At 43.6% G+C, this 20,594-nt stretch overlaps 1 protein-coding gene across 12 annotated transcripts in view; it reads right to left on the reverse strand.

Moving 5' to 3' along the window:
• Positions 1 to 20,594, reverse strand: part of LOC105473841 (collagen type VI alpha 3 chain) — a 151,243-nt gene that overhangs the window by 76,778 nt on the left and 53,871 nt on the right. For 2 of the 12 annotated variants that reach the window (XM_071073643.1, XM_071073642.1), the window contains exon 1: positions 15,605 to 15,665. The exons of 1 other annotated variant lie outside the window; for it this stretch is intronic. The gene's annotated coding sequence lies outside the window, so the exon portion shown is untranslated. Of the gene's footprint in view, positions 1 to 15,117; positions 15,351 to 15,445; positions 15,536 to 15,604; positions 15,666 to 20,594 lie in introns of those variants that run through there. 9 more of the 12 variants (XM_071073648.1, XM_071073647.1, XM_071073652.1 and 6 more) reach the window with 7 other exon arrangements.

A 20,594-nucleotide genomic window follows, 5' to 3' on the forward strand; every position in this document is an offset into this window, starting at 1 on the left:
ATGGGTAGACAATTGACGTTTCCCCAGAGAAGCCCAGGGGAAGGACCAGACTCAATCTCATTATCAGCATGAACTTTCATGACACTAGTTAATATTGTCATTTTTTCTTACACTGAGTTTCAGGAAGTACTATTTGATATTGGAAATGATAGTGTAGAGTACAGTTAAATTAGAAATTCCATTTGATTTAAGAAACTGAAATACACATAATCTAGGGAGATTGAGTTATCATCATCATTTCACTGTTAGGGTTTAAAGGTTAAAAAGAAGTCTGTTTCACAGATTACAGCATGTAAAGGCATTCAGCATCAGTGTGAATGAAAATCAAAAACATCTTTTTGGTTATCAAGTATATGTCAGATTTTGAAATGTGACTTTTTTCATCTTATAATTCTAAAACCCCAAATGCTTCTAAATTGGTTTTATATCCCCTGCATCAGGAATAATTTGACAATTCCCTGAAGAAAGCAAGGGGAAATGAGAGCAAATCAGGCACGTGAAACTGTTCATACAAGACTTTGGAAAGACTGACGAGACTCCATGAGATCTGTAAGAAGTGAGGACAACAACACACCAAGAAACTGGATAAGCTAGAAAAAAATATAGATATTTGCTTGAAATATACAATCCACCAAGACTGAATCATGAAACAATAAAAAAAAAATTCTGAACAGACTTAAAACTAGTATAGGGTTGAATCAGTAATCAAAAACCTTCCACCAAAAAAAAAAAAAAAAAAAAAAAAAAGCCCAGGACCAGATGTCACTCTTGGAAAATTCTACCAAACACTTAAGGAAGAATTAACACTAATCCTTCTCAAACTTTTCTCAAAAAAATTAAAGAGGAAGGAACACTTCCAAACTCATTTTTATAAGGCCAGTATTATCCTGAAACCAAAATCAAAGACATGACAAGAAAAGAAAAATACAGATCAATATCCCTGTTGAACACCGATGCAAGAATTCTCAGCAAAATACCAGCTGACCAAATCAACAGCACATTAAAAGGATTATACGCTATAACCAAGTGGAATTTAGTTCTAGAATGCAAGGATGTTTCAACGTTTGAAAACCAATCAATGTGATACGCCACATTAACAGAATGAAGGGGAAAAATATTATCATCTCAATTAATGCAGAAAACGCTTCGGACAAAATTCAACACTCTTTCATGATTTGAAATAAAAACACTCAACAAACTAGGAATAGAAGAAAATGACTTTAATACCATAAAGAACATATATTAAACACACACAGCTAGCATCACACTCAATGGTGAAAAACCGAAAGCTGTCCCTCTCAGAGCAGGAAAAAGGCAAGTACGATCTCTCTTACTACTCCTATTTAACATAGCACTGGAAGTCCTTACCAGAGCAATCAGGCAAGAAAAATAAATAAAATGCATCCAAATTGGAAGGAAAAAGTATAATTAACCCTGTTCATGGATGACATGATCTTAAATGTATGAAATCCTAAATACTCCAAATATTTAAAAAAACTATTAGGACTAATAAATGAACTCAGCACAGTTGCAGGATATAAAATCAATAAACAAAAATCATTTGCATTTCTAGTCACTAACAACGAACTATCCAAAAAGGAGATTAAGAAACAATCACATTTATAATACCGTGAAAAATAATAAAATACTCAGAAATAAACTTAACCAACGAAGCAAAAACCTGTGCACTGATAACTATAAAACACTGTTGAAAAAAATTAATAGAGACACAAACAAATGGAAAAGCATCCCATGTTCATGGATTTGAAGGCTTAATATTGTTAAAATGTTCATACTACCCAAGGCAATCTACAAATTCAGTGCAATATCTATCAAAATCCCAATGGCATCTTTTGCAGAAATAGAAAAACAATACTAAAATTCATATGGACTCTCAAAGGACCCTAAATAGCCAAAGCAATAATGAGGGGGTGGAAAATAGCAAAGCTTGAGACCTCACACTTATAATTTCAAAAGATATTACAAAATGACAGTAATGAAAACAACATGATGCTGACTTAAAGACAGACATATGAACCAATGGAACAGAATAGAGAGCCCAGAAATAAAACCTCATATATATGATCTTTGAGCTTCAATAAAGCCACATAATGGGGAAAGGATAGACTCCATTGTATAAATGTTCCTCAGAAAACTAAAAACACAATTACCATATAATTCACCTATCCCACTTTTGGGTATATCCAAAAGAAGTGAAAACAGGACCTCAAAGATATATTTGCACACCCATGTTCATTTCAGCATTATTTGTAATATCCAAAAGGTGGAAATAACTTAATGTCCATCAATAGATGAGATGAATAAAGAAATTAATTTATTTCCACAGTATTTTATAGTTTTTAGTGCACAGGTTTTTTTCTTCCCTGGTTAAGTGTATGCGTGTGTGTGTGTGTGTATATATATATACATGTATGTGTATATACACACACAATGGAATTTTTGCAATTATGAAATCAATTATAGATTCCCAAGTCTGCTTTATCACAAAGAGTATTCCAGGATTGTGAAGCTCAGCCACACTCTGAGCATAGAGTATGGCAAAATGCCTGTCTGTATCATTGTAGGTGTGTAGTAAATATTTGTTAAATTCATTAACTGCTATTCCTACAGCTCTCCTAGGACTTTGCACTGTTATTACACCATTTATGCTGTAATTTTCTTTATTTCTTTTTCTTTTTTTTTTTTTTTTTTTTGAGACAGAGTCTCACTCTGTCACCCAGACTGGAGAGCAGTGGCATGATCACAGCTCACTGCAGCCTCAACCTCCCAGGCCCAAGCAATCCTTCCTTCTCAGCCTCCTGAGTAAATGGGACTACAGGCACACACCACCACACCCAGCTGTAGTATTGTTAGTAGAGACAGGATTGTATTTTTAGTAGAGACAGGATTTTGCCATGTCTCCCAGGCTGCTCTTGAACTCCTGGGCTCAAGAGATCCTTCCACCTTAGCCTTCCTAAGTGCTGGGATTACAGGCGTGAGCCACGTGCATAGCCTACTGTATTATACTAAGTCTTACACATGCCACATACAAGGAATATTAGTCAGCCTTATAAAAGAAGGAAATCCTTTTATCTACTACAACATGGATGAATCTTGAGGATATTACACTGAGTGAAACAAGTCAGTCACTAAAAGACAAATACATTACTGTATAATTCCATTTATGTAAAAGTATTTAAAGTAGCCAAAGTCTTAGAAAAAGAACTTAGAATGGTGTTGGCCAGGGGCTGTGAGGAGGAGGGCAGTTGTAGTTACTGTTCCATAGGTATAGAGCTTCTGTTTTGCAAGATCAAAAAGTTGTAGATATCTGTTGTACCACAAGGTGCATATAGTTAACACAGCTGTACTGTACACTTAATTATAGTCAAGATAGTAAGTTTCAGGTTATAAGGTTTTTTTTGTTTGTTTGTTTGTTTTTGAGACGGAGTCTCGCTCTGTCGCCCAGGCTGGAGTGCAGTGGCGCTATCTCGGCTCACTGCAAGCTCCGCCTCCCGGGTTTACGCCATTCTCCTGCCTCAGCCTCCCGAGTAGCTGGGACTACAGAGGCCCGCCACCTCGCCCGGCTAATTTTTTTGTATTTTTAGTAGAGACGGGGTTTCATTGTGTTAGCCAGGATGGTCTCGATCTCCTGACCTCGTGATCCACCCGTCTCGGCCTCCCAAAGTGCTGGGATTACAGGCTTGAGCCACCGCGCCCGGCCGGTTATAAGGTTTTTACCACAATTAAAATAGAAATGAGGACAGGAAATATCATTTGCCAGGTTTTAAAAGCATGGGTAGCTACCTCTAAAATGTAGCCATCAATTTAACAGGAATGATGTAAGTGTAGCCTCTCTTTTTTGAGGTGTGATAGAGTTTAAGAGCTAAGAGGAGAAAAGAACACAACTAAACATCCTAAAGTGTGTCTACATGCCGCTGTATTCAAATAACACAATGTTTGCCCTTAGTTCTAGATAAGATTTGGAAAGAAAAGAAGAAAAGAATATATGTCATGCAAAATGTTAGGGTTTGGCAAAGAAGATCAGAGTCTCATGAAAGTGGGAGAGAATCTAATATGAACATTCAGACCTGGTGCAATCATGGCTTCTGCCCTGACTAGTATCCTCTGAGCTTTGGAATCGGCTCCACCCAGGGCCTGAGCTTTTGTATCTCTATCTTAACCTTCCTCTCTCCACAGGTGCCCCCATGGGCTCTGCAAGTCTTTATGGTTGTCTGTTGTGTCGCACAGGAATTCCATTTTCCCCATATAGCTAATGAAATCAGGGATGAGGATAATCTAATGTTCTCAGCCTTGCCATCTGAAGTTTGATAGCAGAGGAGAGTCTGTCTGGCTGATGAGTGATGTAACTTTGCCATGAATGGAGCAGCGGACTAGTGTCCAAATGGACCACTTAGCAAAAGTAGAGGGAGAGCCACAGAGAGTTATTGAGACTGCCAGTCAAGGACAGGAGCTAAGTGGGTGCAAAGGAAACCTGAAGCTCAGTGCCATGGATTTGCCATGAAATTCCTCCTGCCTGAGGTCAGGCCCAGAGGGAGAAGCTGAAGTCCAAATCATGTGGCCCAGCTATGAGGAAGATGGAACACAGTGTGGGCCCTAAGCCTGACCCGCCAAAAATTGGTAAGATGGAGACAGATGAAGCCATAAACAAGGGAATGAACACCAGGACCCATGTGGCTTTGGATTTCCAAAAAAAAAAAAAAATCAACAAAAAGTACCACCTGTGATGAAACAAATCTACCCTGTGACTCAGACTCTGAGAACTTGAAGGCATGATCTCAGCAGCTAAAACAGAACCACCTGTCAATACAGTGGTCTCTTGGAAATGTATCAACAGTGAGAAAGGAATGCTGTCCTAATGATGCTCAGGAGGCCAGCCATCAACAGAACACGTTTCTTTCTGCAACGAAGTGACAGCAATGATTGGTGATAAAGGCAGCATTGCAAAAGCTCAGCCTGATTTTTTTGCCTTGCAATGGTCACTGCCTTTTGGACATGGATATATGTTAACACAACGTAGAAGAGCAGTCTCCAGTGCTTATGCTGTGGTTTGACAATGCTCCCAAGTTTTAGCATAGTCCCAGCACAGCAGGGCTCAGGGACCCCTGACAAGCTGGACTGCCCGTTCTCCTCCCTCCACTTAGGATGACCCTACCCCCACCGTGCTACAGCCCCATCTTTGCCCCTTCACTCTCTAGGAATCCCTCAAGCCCATGCAACCCTAGGAACTTTCCAGACCTTTCCACCAAGCTCTACCTTTCTTCCCTACAGTCTGTTAGACCCATTCCTGAGTGTTTCTTAAAAAAAAAAAAAAATTGCAATATCTAATTTTTTGTATGACCTCAATTAAATAATGATATACACTTTAGAATAATATAAAAGTACATTTTATATGTGCTATTCTTGATTCTTTCTATCAAACTTGAGAGTCAATTTTTGTTAGCAAAGGTATAAACTTCCTGCTAGATTCTTTCCAGGAAAATGTCCTGTTCTTTCCAAAACAAACTGTATTATTATAATTGGTCTAGATCAATGTTTTAATATGGGATCTACAGATTTAAAGAGTCTATGATCCTCCCACAGTTGAGTGCAAAATCCCATCTATGGATGAGGGTTTTTCTGGGGATAAGGGTCCATGTTTGTATGTGATTCTAAAAGGCAGTTGTGCCACTCCTCACACCCCAAAGTTTAAGCATCACTGCTTCAATTAAAAATTTTAATGCAAATCTTCAGGAAGATCCAGTTCAATTATTTTAAATGTTTAATCCATGTTCAAGAGGCATGATTTTAAGCGGTAATCTTGTTTGTGAATGAGAACACAAGAGAAGCTCTTTGTAAAGCATTCGGCTTTGTAATCCAGGTGGAGAAAATAGGACATGTGATAAGATGAGAGCCGTCCCCTCACTGTTGAGTCTGGGATGGGAAGACTCCTCTGCAGGGAGCATGGACAAAGAGCACAAATGAATTATGCCTTGAGCAGGTTTTGCTAACAGTTTTCTTCACCATTCCCATCCTTCACACAGTGAACACCTTTGAATCCACTGTTTCTGTCACATGTAAAGCATTGAGTGGGCTCACTCTGGAGCAATTCCAAAACTACCTTTCTCATCTTCCAGAGTGCTCAATACAATCTAAATAGTTACAAAATAAAATCTGGGAAGTCTTTCTAAGACATCACTCACTTACATCAACAATTCTGTGGGTAAAATAAACTTTCAGTTCATTGAAAATCATATGTCAAGATTTTTATTTTCAAGATATGAATCTTTAGAAGAGTAACCTCCTCAATGGAGATACTTCCCATTGGAACACAAAGTAATGGGACAAATACACTGTGCACAGGAATTATTTTATCCAGAATATATCCAGATATTGAGGGAAGAGGAGGGGAGGGAAGAGAAGGAAAGGAGCCCTTCCAGTTCTGAAAGGGACAGGAGATGATGCCTGTAGGACAATGCGTTATCCAGGCTCCACTGATGACTCAGAACTCATGTGGTTCAGCTGAGCTGAATTCCCAGGTGGGAAAAACGCCTTTGGCCCCACACACTTTCCTGCCATCATGCGGGAAGCAGGTCTTGTGGCTCGTGGGCTCCTAGCCCAGCTGTTGAATATTTGCTGATATTTTCATTTGCAATTAACTCTCTTCTATTGTTTATCATGTCCTGGAGTCTCCATTTATAAAAAATGAAATTCCCTGGCAGCAAATTTTGGAGAACTTTTTCATTTAGATTATTAAAAGATGTCAAACACCATCTCCCCAAATGACCACCCGCCCACTTCAACGAGGAGGAATGAGGCAGCCATCCTCGCTCATTGGCCGACACCACCCTCCCCGAGGAAGGAGAGAGGAGAGCGCTAGTAACGCTTCCTGGGCTTCTGTCTTGTGGGTGGGACTTCACATCCTCCTCCCCACTGCCCAGTGGCTGATTTCCCTCCATTTTAGGGCTGAGAAATTGAAACCCCAGCAAGTCAAAGTGATTGTTCAAAGCTACCTAGATAAAACAAGGTAGAACCAGAAACCTAACCCAAGTTAGCATTTCCAAAGCTCGTGGGAAGAACCCCAGGAAACCCTAGAGGCTGTGCCAGATTTGATCCAGATCTCAAGGAAACTCCCCATGTCTTTTGGGGAAGAAATAGACTTCCTTGGTGGTGACACACCACAGATTCTATGTCAATAGAATTCGGCTGTCTGCTATCATTCTTTCAAATATGAAAAAAAGACTCAGAATTGGCTGCTTGAGACCTTGGGCTGGAAGGGGTCTGTTCCTTCATCCTAGATTCTGCGTCCTAAAGGCAACAGGTTCAATAACAGACATTTATCACATTTTCATTCTCATCTTTCTATTTAGAATTATTCATCTTTATGTTTACTCTGCCTCATTCTAAAAGGATTCGAGGTGCCTTTTCCCGTCTAGTTTCTATCCCTTTGAAATTTAAAAGGATACCTTTCATTACAAAGGTTGCCCTACATGGCCCTTCAACCTGAAATCATATTCAATCATATTCCAATGAATATGATTTCCCAAGCTATTTTGCAATTCTGTTTTCATTCAGCCTACTCAAAACCTTTTTCATTTTCCACGTCTGGAAATCTTTTTTAAGAAAGAGACGCACACATGCACACAAGGAAATAATTTTAAAACAAAGACTCAAATAAATCCAGAGCTCCCATTTTGAAGCCATTTATTTGGTTTTCTCCAAGCACTGCTTTTTAAAATCAGTCTGTCCCTCCTATCAAGTTCTGGGACTTCTGTTAGTTCCTAATTGTCCTGTTTAAAATGGGAGCACTGGAAATAGTCAAAGACCACAGTGGGAGAGCCGTGCATACTGACTGTGAAATAAAAAGTCAAATTTCAGTAAATTCGAGGCACTCATCCACCCTTGCCTTTGCCACACCCGTTCCTAGACTGTGAGAAGGAGCGCCCATTTCTTTCTCTTTTTCTCACTCTTTCTTGTTTTGCCTGAATCCTGGGAAAGGAGTCCCCATTCTTTACCTCAGGGAGGAAGCTAAGAAAGAATTTATTAAGTCCTGCAGTTAGGGTAGAAGGAGAGTGGAATTTAATATGCTCTTGCTGTTTGAAAGACCCAAAGGAGAATCCTCAAAAAAATCCTTAAATGTTTTGGAACAGCTCCAAGAAATACATCAAATTTTGGTTTTTTCCTGTTTATTTAACAACTTGGATTTCATATTTCTTTTTTACTTTCTTTCTTTTCTTTTCTTTTCTTTTTTTTTTTTTTTTTTTGAGACAGAATATAGGTCTGTTGTCCAGGTTGGAATACAGTGGCACGATCAGAGCTTCCTGCAGCCTCAACTTCCTGAGATCAAGCAATCCTCCCACCTCAGCCTCCCAAGTAGCTGGGACTACAGGTGTGTGCCACCATGCCCGGCTAATTTTTTTAATTTTGGTAGAAACAAGATCTCGCTATATTGCCCAGGCGGGTCTCAAACTCTTGGGCTCAAGGGATCCTCCTGTCCCAGCCTCCCAAAGTGCTGGGATTACAGGCATGAGCCACCACACCTGGCCTTCAAATTTCTATTCTATGGAAATACTCTAGAACAGTAATCTGTTTGACTCAAACTGAATGTGTGTCCTGTGATAGCAACATTTTAAAACTCTTCTCATCAGGCAGGGTAACTAGACCTCCTTTGTCACCTACTGGGGTATTTCGTTACCTACTGTGGTCCTTGTTAGATATAGAGTAGCCAATTTGAGATCTTCGGCTCTTCCCGGTAAAATCTAACAAAGCAACACCTGTCCTGCAACTCGTGGATTATAACAAAGCGATGCAGAAAGAGAGGGCCTGGACATCCCCTAGCAATGCCCCCACTCTGTGAACAAGAGCACCTGTAAGAACATGCCAACCTCCGGCCAGGCTTAGGCCAAGCTCCTCAGAGGTAGGTCTCCTTCCCATTACAAAGGCAATTAAGAAACTCCAGATTAATTGCCCAGATATTTGAAAAAATTATTTTAAAACATATTCCTAGCATTCAAGATAATAACCATGAAGCAGAAAGTTCCATATCTGGTGTGATTTGAAAAGCTAGACACCACCAGGCAAATGTAAAACACATTCCACATTCTGAAATATATGGCAGCCAGACGAGATTTTGTCTGCGCTTACACTGCTAATTATAAACATCAGGCAGAGACTAGTTCCATTTCAACGTTAAAGAAGAGGGTGCGTTAGAAAATGCTTCAAGAAATATTGCACAAATGCCCACTCCATTCCAACCCCTTGCCACATGACGCTGCTGGATCCAGATTGGAGCTTGGCACTTATTCCTGTCTCTTTCCTTCTTGGCAATGAACTTGGGTGCTACTGACCTTTCCAAAACTGTGGTGTTCCATCGTAAATGATTAAAAAGGCTGAAAGGTGCTCCCATTGTAAAAAGAAAAGTTCGATATTTTGTTTGTTTTCTAGTCTAATTCATAATCAAGTAGAGAAGAGAAAATTATTCTTGAACATAGAAACCTTTTCAAAAATCAAGTTGGAACACCTGATAAAATATCATCCATGCTGGATTTATTGCAATAACCTGGGAAATTCTACTTCCTTACTGCCTCTGTCAGCAATGGTCAGCCAATCTCTCCCAGCCTCCCTTTTGTGTAAAAGAATGCTCCTTGTCTGTTGCTCAAACTGGCCAAAGTCCTGCAACTGCTCTCTTCCATCTGTTGCCTTGGGCTCTGAGGGGTGATGGGTTTTCTGCAGCCCCAATTAGAAACAGAGCACCCTGGTGCACCGCCGGGCCAGCTGTGGGTTTAGCTGACTTGGCGCTAACTCTGGGTACCAGCCCTGGGCTGCTGAATCAACTAATGAAGATTCCAGAAGTGAAAAACCAGTTTCCTGGAATGGTTTCCCTTGAGATCTGAGTCAACTCCAGCTGCTGTTCAATTTTTAATTTTGAAATTAAACCGAGCCATGAGCTCTTCCTTCCAGTGGCCAATTCCCGATGCTCTGGGTTCCTGAAAATCTAATGTATAGTACACACGGGGGGGTTTACAGAAACATTTCCCATTGTACTTATCCCTGGCCACTCACATTCTCAAAACGTTTCTCTGTATTTCATGAGTTTTAAACTTCAGGAGAGCCGTAGGATCATACTGTGCTAAATGCTGCCAGATCCCTACAAGACTAACAATTTGCCTTTGGGAGAGGGTTTGGCAGAACTTTTCGTATTTGTTTTTTTCTTCTCTCCTTTTTCTTTCCAGATTTTTTTAAACAACAGTTACTCCTCTGCTGAATCAACTTAAAAGAGGTTACTCCAAGGAAGACTGGGAATGGCAAGACTACTTTTCTCCACATGGCACCCTAAAATACACTCTTAAAGGCTTGTCCCCCTTGAAATGTCCAGAGTCCAAGATGTCTGTATATTGGAAACATCAGACACTTCTGCTACTAGCTCTGTGGCCCTGTCGCTGGGCATACCTTTCTGAGCTCTCTGTCTTCATCTGAAGTATAAAAGGCATGGAGAAACCATCCACCAAGGTGATAGTTTTTTCGATATTTCAATTAGCCAAACAGAAATTATGTGTTTGCCAACCAGAAGAGAGGGGGCTATGTCTTGGTCATTTTTATTCCCTCCCTGAATCTCAGCGCTCAAGGCTGTGATGCACAATAGGTCTTGTTAAACTTAAGTAAACATGAGAACACAAAGACCAACCAAAGGGTTAGGTTTTTTTGTTTTGTTCTGTTTTGTTTTTATTATTATTATTTTTTTTACTCTGAGCTAGAATTGTCTCCCTCAGGGTCCTAACACTGGTTATCTCAAGCTAACAAACATAAATCTGAGCGTCAGTAATTTATATTTGTATTAATAAATATTTAAGATGAGACATTCACAATTATAGCTTGTGTGAATTTTTTAAAGTATGTTAAAACCCATTGTCCATTAGGGGAAAGTATCAAAGGACATGTCATGAACACCCTTACAGTTCTAAAATCCAGTAATTCTACAGGGATCCACAATGGCGTGAATATGCAAACTTACTTTGGTTCCCAAGCACCCGACTATTCATTTAAACCTCTGTGATTAGATATGGGTAAAATGCTTCCTATAAAATGTTTTAGTTGCTGGATACCCTTGTAATGCAATTGTTTGAGAACCAAGATTGCCTCCTTTGATGGCACAATTTCATCTCAATACACTTACACCTGCACAGAGAAGAAAAACAAAGCTCTAATGTATGTCCACTTCAGTTATTATGAACAACCACAATAAATATAATAATGATAATCATGTCTGGAAATGTCAGTCCTAAAGTTGCCCACAAGCTCTGTTGAGATGGTCATCACTGAGTCACTGCAAACCCTGAAACCCCACCCAGGGAGACTCCAGGCACCACTTCAGAGATTTTTCTGGAGCTTGCAGAGATACACCTCCCTCTAGAGGAAAGAAAACCAAACTGCCTTTTCAAAAACAGCTAGACCAGGATGAACGTGCTAACTCAAAATTTCTTTTCTTTTTTTTTTTTTTTTTTTTTTTGAGTCAGGGTCTTGTTCTGTCGCCCAGGCTCTGAAGGGCAGTGCAGTGGCATAGTCACGGTTCACTGCAGCCTCAACCTCCCAGGCTCAACCTCATAGCTGAGATCACAGGCACATGCCACCATGTCTGGTTAATTTTTTAAATTATTTTTGTAAAGACAAGGCTTTTGTATGTTGCCCAGGCTTGTCTCAAACTCCTGGGCTCAAGCGATCCACCCGCCTCAGTCTTCCAAAATACTGGGATTACAGAGATGAACCACAGTGCCCAGCCCTCAAAATTTCATCTCCTTCCCAAAATGGACTATAAGACCAGAATGTATTAAAATTATATTTTTTCAAAATTAACAAAGTGAATTCTTGAAGGGAATATCTCTGCAAAATCAGGACCTGTGGAATACTCCCTGCAAATAAGACATTCATCACCACATATTAGAGGGGGCAAGCAACATCTTTTATTTAAAGAGTAGGATTGTCCTTTCTTTGCACTGAATTTTTACACTGAATTCCACCAAAGTTTTACAGTGGAAGCGGAGAAGCTGTATCTAGAAATGCGAGAATGAAGATAACCATTCTTATCTAGTTCATAGCTGTCTGAATTAGCAGGAACCTTTAAAGCTCCCCTGCTTTAAAATTTGGATGGTTTGTGGCTTTCATTTCCTTAGCTAGAGCTAATAGGATTTTCTTTAAATGTCAGGTCCCTTCTCAAATCGTCAGCTATTTATGTAGCAGCAGTGTGTTTTTACTGCCTGCTTGCTGCAGCCAGGACACCGTGAAAATTTGCTCCCTTAAGTCAGGGTGGAAAAGCTGCCTGGTACACAACATCCCCGTCAGATGGAAACCACCTGCGATTCTTCCCCCGAGAGATACTAGATTTTCAGCTTCTTCCGAAAAGAGCAGTGACAAAACTGAACTTTCAAATAAAAATTTTTGCTAAAGCTGCTACTGTGCCTGCAAGTGTCACGCAATAGTATTCATGACTTGCCGGTGAATTTTAAATCCTAAACATGGAATTTCACATAAAAGTGGGAGGTGATATCAACCGCTGATGAAGTCTACGCTTGATCCAGTTGTCTAAACACTCTGAGCAAGGAAACAAATGAAGCCTCGCTGGCAAAAAGTCACCGCCAGCTTCCAAAGCTTCCAAAGAAGGCGGTCTCGTTTCAAGCCGGCTTTAGGCATCCGCATCTATGGGTTCCGTCCCTGAAACTAAGGTCAGGATGAGCAGCCTCATTGGAACCACAAATCAACAATCGACTGGAGAGAGGAGCTTCTTCCTACTTTCTCATCGGGGACGTATTAAGTTCTAGGATAGGAAATCACAAAAGGCACTTATGATAAAGTCAGTGCAATTTGCTGAGTCCTGAACGCTTTAGAAATAAAATGAAGTGCGAAGTGAAGACAGTTTTTCATAAAGATGCCTATCGCGTATCAAAAATATCACTCAGGCCCCAGGTTTGGACATTTGCCACACATCTCCTCACCTGTGGGCCACAACCATGGTGGGGTGGAACACACTCCCTGCCAAGCGGGGGAAGAGCGGGGCCAAGGGCTAACGTTCTAGAGGCTTCCCCAGCCACCTCCCAGAAAGGTGCTGTGGCCACACCCTCCAATGCCTGGATAGGAAAAGACAGGACAGCCTCACTTCACCCCAACATGGAATTCCTTCCCAAACCCTCCTCTCCGCTCAGTGTCTGCTTCCTGGCTTCTCTCGACCATGAGTGAGGAAAGGAGAGAAGTAAACCTCTGGGTTACAAGAAACCCTCGCCTAAACAAAGAAGTCCAGACAGGCAGCCGTTCCTAGATCCTGATCTCTGTAAAAGCCCCGCCTCCCCACCCCAGGCTTTCATCCTCAGCTACAAGCCCACTTCAGAAAGAAGACCATTCAAGTCCCCTCCCTCGGGGCCCGCCACCCCCAGGAGGTGGCCTGAGCAGGGCGGCCAGCCCCGGTATTCCGGTCACAGAGCCGATGCCCCCTCCCACAGTCCACCTCACTTCTTTCTCAGTTCATTGGTAGAGTCTCAGTGAGCCCCAAGTAGTTTTCCCAACTAGATATGAGTGATTTGGGATCCCCCGTTGCTGGCTTGTCTGCTCTCCTGCAATGGGGAAGGATTTCACTGCCATCTCAGACACTCGCACCATGGCCTAGGCAAGGAATTCCACATCTCAGAGCCCCTGGTTGCTCATTTTGAAAACCAGGAAACGACTACGTCCGTGGCTTCTGACCAAACATCTCTTCCATTATCTTTAGCCCAACAAAAACCTCAGAAGTCCCAGTAATGTCATCAACGACCACCCACTCAGTTTTCAATATAGTTTTGCTTAGGAGCAATGTAACTTCAATTTTAAAGCCATTTCGGTTCAGTGTTTTACAGTGTTAAGAATGGGACCCTGGGGAGCTGGGGGATCCCAGGTTAATCATCCACCATCTGTGAGCTCTGAGCACCCTGCAGCTCTAGCACCCTGTGGTCCTCATCGGGGTGAGCTGTGTGTGGGGAGAGAAGCTGGTCAGCCGGGGCCACAGCCCTGCCTCCCCATCCCGTACAGCAGACTCCCCTGCGCTCAGAGGGCTTTGCTCCTGGGGTCTGCACCAGCCACAAAACTGGCTCCTGGGGCTTCCTGTGGAAGCAGATTTTTCTTCAACCATCCCCTAGTCCCTCCCAGTGACTCCACCCATACTTCAATCCCCATTCATTTTCGAACATAGTAGGCCCCTTGAAACAGGTTCCCCAAACAGGCTGGCCACTGTCAGTGAACGTGTTCCATCCTCAGCAAGAGAGGACTCAAGCCCCACCCTGCATCCTCCGGGCCAGGGAACAGCCCTTGGGGCCTCCCAGCTTGGCACTGGCCTCACCTCTGTGCAGCATGGGCTGGCCTTGCAGCCCCAGGGGCCTTGCCTTAGACACTCAGCATGCTGCCCAAATGCCAAATTCCTTCTTCTTCTCTGACCCCTGCAACTCCTTTAAGCAACCTCAAGGGACAAAGTCTCCAACAGAGACATCAGGTTCCTGAAAAGACGAAAGCCTGATGGCAATGACTGAGTGACCCTTTATTTGGCCCCCATCCTGGGCACCAGAGTCACTCCAATCTCGTGAAAGCAGCCAATGTGCTCCACCAGTACCTTCCCGTGGGCAGCCCTGGGCTGAAAACCCACGCAGGTTGTTGCACCCTAACCTAGTGTCACCACCCAGAGAGCTCAGAAAACCTCCCAGCAGAGCCGCTCGGTAGGGAGCTCTGCTAGTCCTCGGCAAAGACGCTTCTGCAAACAAAGCGGATCCCAAATGGGTTTTAGAAGGCAGCCGTAACTTAAATAAATCATGCGCCAAAACACGCTGCCGCCCGGAATGCACAGGGCGCTCGTAGCAGCCACAGACGCACAGTGGAAAAGCGCTCACGCTCTTAGGCAAGCATGACCTTAACCAAGTCAAGGAAACCCCACTGCCACAAGGTGAGAAAGAAAAATCAGCAGAATCTTCCAGAGACCTAAAACACGTACAGAAAACTGGCGAACAGCGTGAACATAAGAGCCACTAAAGCTACCTAGAAACGGTCACTTCAGGTTGAGAGCATTTCTTTCTAGCCCCGAACCTGGAAAAACAGAACAGAAATCACACTCACCCCTGAGCAAACCTGAAGGCGTGTGTGTCCCTGGGCTCCTCGACTCAATTAGGTTTGAATAGGATGCATATTTTTCCCACTCACTCTGTCTCTTTTTCTTTTTGCAGCCTTTCTCCACCAAAAAAGTGGAGACTCAGAGCTGCGGAGGAAAACTCTTGCAGTCCTTGCAGGAGGCTGGAGCCCAGGAGAACTGAACAGCCTTTGGTGGAAGACTGAGCTCCAAACTGGACTGGGGCCAGGGATACCAGTCAGGGCTTCCTCCAGCTCCTCCTCCTCCTCCTCCCCCCTCCCTGACCCCTCCTCTCCCCCTCCTCACTGCAGAACTGACCCAAACTGTAAATGAAACCAGACTCCTCCACTCTGTTTCTTCTGGCCCCCGCTCGGGCTGATGTCACCCTCTGAATTCTGTCTTCACCCTACAAGCGTTTAGCTGGACTCCCGCAAGCCCCAACTCTTAAAAAAAAAATTGACCACTCCTACTCGTCACCTTTTGGGCTGGGCCCTTGGCGTCAAAAAGAATAAATGTTGGAATTTCTTCGTGGGTCTCCATGGTTTTCCTGCAATGTTTTCCAACACCATCTGAAAGGAAAACAGGAAATGCAGTCCCCCCCTTACCCTCACCACACCCTCCCATTTCTTCTTGAAGTTTCTGAATTGAGACTTCTACTAATAACCTCCCCTTTCAAATAGAAAAACCAGCAATTAAAATCGCCTTGGTTTTCCGTTAACCAAAGCTCTGTTCACCAATGAAAAGGCAAAAAAAGGAGGCTACATTTCTTTTAGTTTCTATATCTAACGATTCTGATTGTGGAGCTTATAGGCCCGTTCTAGGCACAGACAGGGGTAATGAAAATGGTTATCTTGCCAAAGCTTCAGGAAAATTCTTGAGTAAGAACTTCTGTTTCTAGAAAGCTTTGTACATTTCAAAACACTTCAATACACATTCTCTCCTTTATCACAAACATCAACATCCTGAGCCCTTCTAAATAGAAAGATATCTTTTTTTATTAGGTGAAATTGTGGCCCCATTTTACAGATGAAGGAAACAGGCTGGGCACGGTGGCTTACGCCTGTAATTCCAGCACTTTGGGAGACCGAGGCAGGCAGATCACAAGGTCAGGAGTTGGAGACCAGCCTGGCCAACATGGTGAAACTCCGTCTCTACTAAAAATATAAAAATTAGCCAGGCGTGCTGGCAGGCGCTTGTAGTCCCAGCTATTTGGGAGGCTGAGGCAGGACAATCGCTTAAACCCAGGAGGCGGAGATTGCAGTGAGCCAAGATGGCACCACTGCACTCCAGCCTGGGCAATAGAGTGAGACTCCAAAAAAGAGAGAAAGTGAAAGGAAAGGAAAGGAAGAGAAAAGAAAGGAGAAGAGAAAGAGAGAGAGAGGAAGGAAGGAAGGAAAGAAGGAAGGAAGGAAGGAAGGAAGGAAGGAAGGAAGGAAGGAAGGAAGGAAGGAAGGAAGGAAGGAAGAAAGGAAGAAAGGAAGGAAAAGAAAGAAAAGAAAGAAAGTTCCAAGAGAGTAAGTGACATTGTCATTGTCCGGTCTGGATTAGTATCAGAGCTCAAATGACAACTCCAGCCTTGGCCATCCCCAGACTTCTCACTGCTCTCCCATCAGGTGGTCCTTATGAAAAGTCCATTAATGTGAAATATCAAGAGACATCCCAAAGGGTCTTTTTGACTTTGAGATCCTTCTGGACCAAGTTTGAAGAGTGAAGAAATCATTAACTCCTTTCCATGGATTATCTCCCTCCAATTTAGGGAAGAAAGAAGACAGTACCCCGGAGAGAACGGCTGCCCCCTCTGCAGCTCCAGGGCTCCCTTGCTCTCCCATAAAGGGGCCCAACCCATCACTGCACCAAAGGGCTCACTTGCAGAGCACTGGGGTAGGGAACAAGGATGGAACATGAATTATGGGGTTCTTAGGTGAAAACGTGCTGAGCAGAGGCTCCGAGTATAGAACCGCGCTGCCTGCATGCCATGTAGAAGGATAACACGCCCCTCCAGGGGCATCCAGTTCTCTGCCCTCATCCTCTCTGCACAGTGCAGGCATGGACTCAAGCCCCTGCAGAGACCTGGGATACTTGCTGCCACCCCCGTGGTTAGAGTCTGCAAGTTCAGCACTAGGGAGGACTATTTCTCCCAGAACATTGCTGCAAAGAAGACAACCTTTGATTACAACCCCGTGCTCCAAGCAGCTCAGCAAACTGAGGTTAACTGAACAAGCACGTTTTAGGTGTTTCCACTCCATGGTTTCTTTCAAATACAAATACACTCTTTTTCGCAAAATCGCTAGGCACAAGCATTTCTTGGTATTGAAAGTTTCTATTACAGTCGACCTTGTATCCATGGGTTCTGCATCCATGGATTTAACCAACTGTGGTTCAAAAATGGTTTTCAAAAGTGGATGATTGCATCTGTACTGAACATGTACAGATGTTTTTCCTTGTCATCATTCTCTAAATGACACAGTATAACAACTGTTTACATGGCATTTACACTGTATTAGGTATTATAAGTAATCTAGAGATGGCTTGAAGTACACAGGAGGATGTGCATAGGTTATGTGCAAATACTACACCACCTTATTTCAGGGATTTGGGCCTCTGTGGATTTGGGTCTCCATGGAGGATCCTGGAATCAATCCCCCATGGATACCAATGGATGGCTATATTTAAATAGCAAGGGCAAGAAATCATTTAGAACAAGATTTAAAGAAATAAAAGCTCCCATTCAGTAGGAAACCATAATCTTTAATATTTAGCTGCACCTAATCATTGATGATCCAGATCCTCTTCAGCACTGCCCATGGCTCTAGAAACTTCCAGAAACTCGTGGTAATCCTCTCTCATGCTAACAAGAGAGAATTTGGGTTCTATGGCAGCTTTCTTCCTTAGTCACCAGTATGTGGATTTCCACTTACATTTCCAGTTCCTCTCTGCCACCCGATCCCAGGAGGAAAACAACCTCAAAAGTTGGAGCTGCCCTAAATGGCCCGAGTCCTGGATCTAGGCCAGGCCGTCAGTGGGACCTCATTAAGTCACAGAATCTCTTAAATCTGTTTCCCCTTCACTGCAGGCTTGAACTGGCCCTTGGCACCTCTTCCCATTTTCTTCCCATATCTTTTCCTTAACTATACAAGTTAGCAAGTTCAGAACTCCATTTCCCAAGCTCCCTTGTGGCTGTGGCCCTGATGGGGATAAGGCTTCCCCACCCAGATACTCAGGCTGGAAGGTGGCCTGAGGGAGGGTGATTTTCTGTGACTTTGGCTGGCCTTTCTCCCGTGGGCAAGGACAGTGTGGAAGGTCCCATGAGTGCCTCTGCAAGAACCCCTTCATATGAGAGTCAAATGCTAGTGGTTCACTCCCATGCCCTTTCCTGGGAGACTGTTCATGGATGCTGGGAATTGTCTCTTCTGGAGACATTGGGGTGTGTAGGGTGGGTGGAATTCTAAGGTGACCCCCAGGAGTCAAGCCCTTGTGTAATCCCCTCCTCTTGAGTGCAAATGGAAGCTGAGCCCTGATTCCAGCCTTTGAACATGACAAAGATGAATGGTATCCCTCCCTGGATTAGGTTACAGTTGGGTCGCGGGAAGTCATCCAGGGATCACGGAAGACTCTGTCCTAGGAAACGGCAGGGAGAGATTATCTTGCTGACTGCTGGGGTCTGGATGTCAGGTCCCCCAAAAATCCATATGTTGAAATTCTAACCCCCAAAGTGATGGTATTGGGAGATGGGGTCTTTGGGAGGTTATTAGGTCATAGAGGAGAAGATCATCATCCCACTGATTAATGGGATCAGTGCCTTATAAAAGAGGACACGCAGAGACCGCTCCATCCTCCCACCATGTGAGGACACAGAGGGAAGGTGCTGTGCATGAGCCAGGAAGCAGGACCTCTCCAGACACTGAATCTGCGGGCACTTTGATCTTGGGCTTCTCAAACTCCCAAACATGAGAAATCAGTTTCTGTTGTTTAAGTCAAGTTTATGACATTTTGTTACAGCCATCCAAATGGACTAAGACACTGGTCTTGACAAAGTGAACTGCCATCCTGTGAGGGCCAATGGCAAGGAAATGTGGGGGCCTCTGGGAGCTGAGAGCAGCTCCTAACAAGCAAGCAAGCAGTAACCCCAACTCAACAACCACAAGGGCCTGACTTCTGCCAACATCTACGTGAGCTTTGAAAATATTGCCTGTTTCAGAAAGAAACGTATTCTCCCAAATTGAGGTTTTAGCCTCTGAGACTCCAGCAGAGGACCCAGCGAAGCCAGGCCCAAACTCCTGACCCAAGATATTAAATGCATGTTGTTGTAAGTTGCTAAGTTTGTGACAATTTGTTACACAGCAGTTGATAACTAGTACAGGGTTATAGCCCATCTCCCTTGGGGTGGCCCACAACCAGTGATGTCTAATGTGGGATATGACACTCCAGTCCATTGCCTCTGGGCCAGAAAAACTTGGCAAGAGGATTCCCACTGCAGAGCACTCCCATGGGACCAGCCTGACTTCTCAGAACCCACCCCTTGCCTGGCTTCTTCTCCTGCCCTTGTCCTCCTTCCTGCCTTCCTTCTAGGTTTCCCCTGGGAGCTCTCCCTCAGTAATCACTTGCACAGCACCCCATCTCAGGCTCTGCTTGAAGGAACTTGAACACACACACAGTCATAGAGAAGCCAATATGAAGACTCCAGTTTCCTGAATGTTAAGAGGCAGTGGCAGACAGTGTAGCAGACTCAGCATCCGGGTTCCATCACAGTCTATGGGACTCAAAGGGAAATTGCAGCCACAGCAGCAGCGTCTGCCACACCCCACATCCCAGCATCCAGACAGTTGCTGAAGGGTGCCTCCATCTTTATCCTCTAAACCCTGGATTGCAGCTGTGCAGTGCATTCCTAAGTTCAGTCTCTCCAGTACAGGCTCCTGTTTCCCCACCTCCCAGAATGGACCAGAGGGTTCTTGCTGGGATGTCCTGTGAGTTATTCCTGGAGGGCCAGCTCAAGTCCACTCTTCTCACCCTCCCAACCAGCTCCCGGTGATGGATCTGCGATCAGGTTAATAGATTTGCTTGTTGCAGTGAGGCTGGAGTATCATCTTATTGAAGAAGAGGTATGTGAGATTCTAAAATCAGCTTAAAGTAAAATGCTCCACTGAGGCAACTAGGCCTGTTTCAAGACGAGAAGGATTAGAAGCCCAACCAAGGAAGAGGACTTGAGGCTTCCAATGACCCCACAGCCAGAGGGCAACTGGGGTTTTTCATTCCATCCCTGTGCCTGTTTTAAGAATGGAAAGTTGAGCAGATCTCTGGGAATGAGGCCCTAGTGCCTTCTTTGCTACTAACTCACCACAGGTTTTGGACACGTCAGCTAAGGTTCCTGCAACTCGGTTTTCTCTTCTGCAGAGTGAGTGGTAGCTGTGCTCAATAATGTCCAGAATCATCCAGCAATAACCCCCCAGGGATCTGGGCTGCATCAACC

The sequence above is a fragment of the Macaca nemestrina genome, chromosome 11 (assembly GCF_043159975.1).
Source record: "Macaca nemestrina isolate mMacNem1 chromosome 11, mMacNem.hap1, whole genome shotgun sequence".
Classification (NCBI taxonomy): domain Eukaryota; kingdom Metazoa; phylum Chordata; class Mammalia; order Primates; family Cercopithecidae; genus Macaca; species Macaca nemestrina.